Genomic DNA, 6,122 nt, shown 5'->3' with positions numbered 1-6,122 from the left:
TAAAATGCCTTCAGTTTTTTTATGAAAGTGGTTTAAATGGAAGCAAAAATTTAAATTCTTTCAAATAAGGCCTACTTCACTCTAAAATCTCCAAAGTGTTTAGAAGGATCACCATAAAAAAGGCTAATATGAGCTTTTGATATGCTGAAATTCACATCTTCCCCTGTAAATTTAGCCACCTGAAGCCTTTTGTTTACCTTATATTTCACAATAAACAAACAACAAATTAAAAACAAAATATTGGAATTCCTTACTGGTTATTAAATCATAGAACATCTCACCCCTAAAGCTTAATACCTCCTCAAAAGATACAATTTTAAATTGATTTTGCATCAAGGACTATAATCCGTCCAAAATTATGCATCATTGGGTGGTGAACAACATCATTAAAAGAAAAGGTGAAGAGGTATCATTGTTTTAAGTTGTGAAATAGAAGAAAAGTACCTTACTAAAAAGAACTTATAAAAACATAGAGCAAAATAAAGAGATAAAACTTAATTTCAGAGCATTTTTTTTATATCTTCCCAAATTGAGTAATGGGAGAAATTAAGAAATGCTGACTCGTGAAACTGCTCAAAATTAACCCTAATATTTGTGTATTTCATCAATTTGTACTGACTTCGTCATACATATCTTTCAGATACATAAAAATTTGAAAAAAAAAAGGAAACATAAATTTCCTCCGTTTTGCAAAATATCAGAATAGGTAGAACGGTACTTATCATTTCCAATAGGCGACAATAGTAAAACCTTTGAAAAATTCATTCCTGTAACACTTTTGTTTTCAGTCATATAATAATGAGAACCAAGTCAAAGTATAACCGTCTCATTTCTTTTGTATTTTTAAACAGATGATGAAAGGCGTCAAAGTTTTTATCTGAGAAAGGCACATAAATATTTAAAAATTATAATATTTATGTTAAATGGTTTTCAAAAAATATAATGCATTTTTTTAAATTATAATAAGGAGTCTGGAATTAATAAACATTTTGGGTATCCGCACAATTTGTCCAAACGTTAATTTCGTAAGTATTATTTCTAGTTCCACTTTGTAAATTTTCAGATTCGTACATGCTCAGGAACACATTGTGTACTTAGCTCAAACACGTGCATATGGTTACAACACCAAACAAGTGATTCGGAAATAAAGTAATGTGATATAATAGTTTATAATTATGGAGGATACAGGGATCGCTAATACTCAACGCCTCTGCAATGACAGAGGATGATATATCACTGGCGTAGTTTAAATTAGCGTGACAAAAGTCTGAATCAATGATATGATGTCACCATATGAGCAACAAAGTGGGTGTTTCTATACACCGGGTACTTTTAACCAACCAGTAACACCTACCATACTGTGCTTATTCATTGCGCCAACAACCATATTAATTCCTTGGGTTTTCAGTTTAGGCTGAAATATTTGAAGTATATGAATTTTAAAGGTTTAAAATTCCTTCTTATTTTACCATGGGAAACTAAACATTGTGGACATGTATTTGCAAAATATTGGAATACACATTCAATTAATTAAATATCAATAAGCATATTAGATAAAGTGAGCATGGACTTTGGAATACCCGGTATACAGTATTTGTATTGCTTTAAGAGAATATGCTGGAATATAATACCTGGACATTTTAAAAACTCAAGCTTTAACGTAATGTGTACTGTTCCTAAGAAATGCCAGTACGTTGTTGATGTGATATTGTTTAAGGACAGCTTAACAGATAGTAATAAGTGATGACCCATAGATATATTCTACCAATAAAGTGAATCTAAGATTAAATACACAAACTAATAACCAATTTCATTTTCAGGGATAATATGCAATACTACTGGTGTCGCACAAACGCCATTATATTCTTACGATGTGGTACGACAATGAAAAAGCTTCATCAAACTTCAAATATTCAATAAACTTTCGTCTTATATAATAAATTAATTATACGATTAAACACCATTTTTACAGAATCTATCGATATGCTAAGTTGGAACATTCACTCACAAAAAAAATAAAAGTCCTAACAACTCTAATCCTGCACTACCCGTAATTTATTTATCTTTTTTTTTTCTCGTCAATTCTCATTGAGTGAAATTGGACCCGAAATCGACATTGCAAATTGCGGCAATCTGTTGTCAAGTTCAACATTTGAAGTAAATATATGGGCTACTAAACACCATACTCCTTCAAATGTTTTGTTTTCAATATACGATGCCTAAAATAATGGACTGAATCAGATTATACCGTTTCACACATTTTAAAAATAAGTCTTGACACTCCTATATCGGACTTTCCTCATATTTATAGAGACTTAACATCATTATGGATATTGTCTTGGCATACATCTACAGCTCAACGCCAAAGTCATGGATCCTAGTGGGAGAAAAGATTAAAGTTTTTCCAACAGTGTAAATAAACTCCATATTTACAAAGAATATTAAAATGATACACACATAATGCTAAATAGAAGCATTTCAGAACTTCCATTTTTTGAAGATGTATTCTATACAATTACTACTTTATTTCTTTTATCAAATAGTAAACCAGTTGAAACAAGATTCGATTGACATGGCGAGTGTGAGTAATGTCTTTTGCAGATGATTTTTTTGTGTCATATGCATATAAAAAGACACATACTAAGTAGTCAGCAAGCACGTGCACAATGCTTGCCAAATATACAATAAACAAATGCTTGTATTGCGCTTTTAAAATTCCAGAAACCGGTATGCTCAATAAAAGAATGTTCAGTGTAAACTAGAAAGATTACAGACAAATTGTATTGCTATATATCTTAATCAACTTGTTTTAGTACCTCTCCCTTTTTTCTTGCATCATGCTGTATTAAACAATAATTACTTTACGAACTTTGTATTATATATGTTCTTTCTTTACATTTCATGGGTACCCTAGATAATAAAACATGTTATTTTTTACATACTTATGCAGATAAATAAATAATAAAACAGTTCTTAAACTTTTTAAAATGCAACTCGATCCAAATTCCAATTTAGAATCCCATGGTATTTATGACAACTATTGGAATAGTGATATACTTCAGGCAATGATCATAAAATCAGATCTGAAAATATTATATGAACAAGTAAATACAATGTAAGAACAGCCATTTTTGCATGCTTCACGGGTTAAGAACTTACGCATTATTATCTTGAGTTATCACCCACATGTGTAGTAATTAATGTGCAGTTTACATTTACATGTAGTTTGAATTTTATCTAACCCAAGTGATAGTGCTGGCCTTTTTGATTATGTGGACTTTTAGTCCACATGAGCTTATGCTACCAATATGCAACAATTTCCAAAAGTCGCGAAAGGAGACTAAGTAATTACAAATAATTCTGCAAAGAATTGTGGTTGTATAATGGTATGCCGCTGTCGTCGTCCGTTTGATCAACGTCATCCTTAGACACTTGGTGTTCATGCAATAACTTGAAAATTTGTTGTTTGATCATTATGAAATACATGTATGCTTATATAATGTGTAATCTTTATGTTTCAAAATATTCCTTTTTTTCTATTTGTATATCTTTACTGTTTTTATGTATCTTTATTCCATGTATTTAGTTCTTGTGTTGTAAAAACTAACTACACTATTTTGCTACAGTGGTTTTCTTTTTAATTAAATTTCGTGGATAATCTATACCGTCAACAGGATAAAAAACTAGGGTTGTATCATTCTGACTACTATATTTAAACAGCGGATCATTCATAATCATTTGTGTGCTAAAACCAATTTTTCATGTTTTTGAAACCCCTTTTTATTTATATAATGACGTGTAAGGAATATGATTTTTTTTCTAATTTTTAAACAGGGTATGCTAAATAACCTGGTTTGTGACAGTTTACACTTACAAACCACGAAGCGTTTACAAAAGAGTGTTAAATGGACAAAACCGGGTTATTGAGTAAAACCTGTTCAAAATTTGAAACAGTCTTTTTTATCTTATCATTTATGTTTGAAAGCCCAAATACAAAGATTTGATTTGTGTATATTTGGTAATGGATTACATTCTTTTGATTACCGCTATAACTTTGGTTCCCTTGATTACTCTTAAAGAACCAGATTGAAACGAAACAAGATAAAATTTTTAAAAAAAATCTTCAAGAAGTTGCATAGTTTATAGGTACCGTGTGTTTTAAATATACTGGGCAATTCAAACGAATACCATTTTTGACATAATGAATTAAGAGCATCTATTGAGCATCTATTCAGGAAACGGTAGGCAATTAGAAAAAAATATGGCAAAATGAAAGTTGGCATGACCTTATCTTTCTTTGGGAGCGTTGCAGGTTTCACCTGTCTCACAATGTAAATTTGGACAATAGAGGTTGTGTAGATATGTATTAGGCTTTCTCAGAAGAAAATGACTATACTCAACATAATTCAAAGTTTGAGGGCATACACTGAGCTCTGTCCATTATAGGCATAGCCATATACGTATCAAAAAGGTACCAAAAATAATAAAAAAAACAAATCCAGAGTAAATATCACTCTTTAAGAACTATTGATTGCAATAGAAAATTATCCGATGGAGCAGTGTAGCGAATAGAGTCGTTGGGAATTTTTCAGACCTTTTTATATATATAAATGATAAAGATTTACGTAAAACCAAAGAAATGATGTTTATTCGTAAATTTAAATCGAAATTGAATGGACGTTAACATTTTTCATGTCCTCTTATTTCTTTCTTTTATTTTAACATTTTTGACGTTATTATTTAACTCCCCTTATATTATTATAACGTCACTATATGTATAACGTTACGTTGTCGTTATGTAATGTCACCTGAAGATTGGCAGCAGCCATGAAAGCGCTAGTGATGTGAATACATAAATATATCGTGAAAATCTGATCGTGTTGAATTTTTATTGACAGATATATTCCTCTGTATACAAATTATCATTTTGTCACATAGATGCAAAACGAGAATATTATGAAAAGGAATCTACAAAATTAATAATGTGTACATGATACATGTATTTCACAAAAATAGTAATTGAAACTAAATTAAAGTTCTAAAGCTCAGATATTTGATCACTGTTCATAGTAATCAATAGTTGTTATTGTGATAATGATTAACACGAATTAAGTAAAAATGTACTTCACCAAAAAAAAAAAATGAGGGCTTCTAAGTGTCGTTTACTGTTTTTTATCCGGAAGTTTCTACTTTTAAAAGCATATTAAAGTTATGACCGATTTTAGTATTTAGTTTGTTATTTCATTATTTGTTATTTTATGTTGCATATTTATCATTCTTTTTTTATATTAAAATCAAGCCTTTTATAGTTTAAGAGTAGTTGATTGCCATTCTGACGCTAACGAGTTTTTTTTTATATGTTTAACTTCTTGGATTTCTTCGACAGTAGTTATGTTTCTTCTGTACATTAACATATCGTCTATATCCCTTGAGCGGTTTAGGAGGAGTGATGCCTACAATAAATCAGGACGACAGACGATCTGATGGACAGAAAGGAGGAATTATTCCCATATACCCGAAAACAAAAATGTTTGTGAGTGGTTATTAAAAGGTCATTTTAATGAGCATGGCTTCTTTTGGCCCCTTATAACTCGGAAACTGTAAGATATATCTGAAATCTGATTAAGAAATGCATTGCAAAGGAAAATTTTAAAAAAGAAATTTCAAAATTGGGTCCATTTTGAACCATTGTATCTCAAAAACCATTGGAGATATCTAACACTTGATTGTAAATGCAGAAAAAAGTAGATGTTCACATCTTGGGTTTATACATTAATAGTTATTTTGCCTTCGACATCAAAAGTAATTTTATATTTATATTATATAACTTTGCTTTATTTAAGTAGATCTGTGACACACACAATTGTGAAAGATTAAATAATAGTCAATAGAAAACAAATGAATTACTAGAATAACACAAGGAAGCAGACACTCCAGAGTTTTAACTTTTTAAATCTAAAAACATTTTCTTGACGTTACTCACATTTTCGTGTCGATTGTTAAGTATATAAGCACCAACAGTCACTTGCTGTCCAAGCAGCTTCACGGACATTAGGCTTTCTACATTCTTCTGAAACTAGTAAGTCCTGAAATGTTTCGAAAGTAAAACCTAAGAACCTAAT

Source organism: Perna viridis, chromosome 5 (assembly GCF_037379345.1).
Source record: "Perna viridis isolate PV_CMFRI_1.1 ecotype Kerala chromosome 5, ASM3737934v1, whole genome shotgun sequence".
In the NCBI taxonomy this organism is placed as follows: domain Eukaryota; kingdom Metazoa; phylum Mollusca; class Bivalvia; order Mytilida; family Mytilidae; genus Perna; species Perna viridis.
This window is presented reverse-complemented; position numbering follows the sequence as displayed.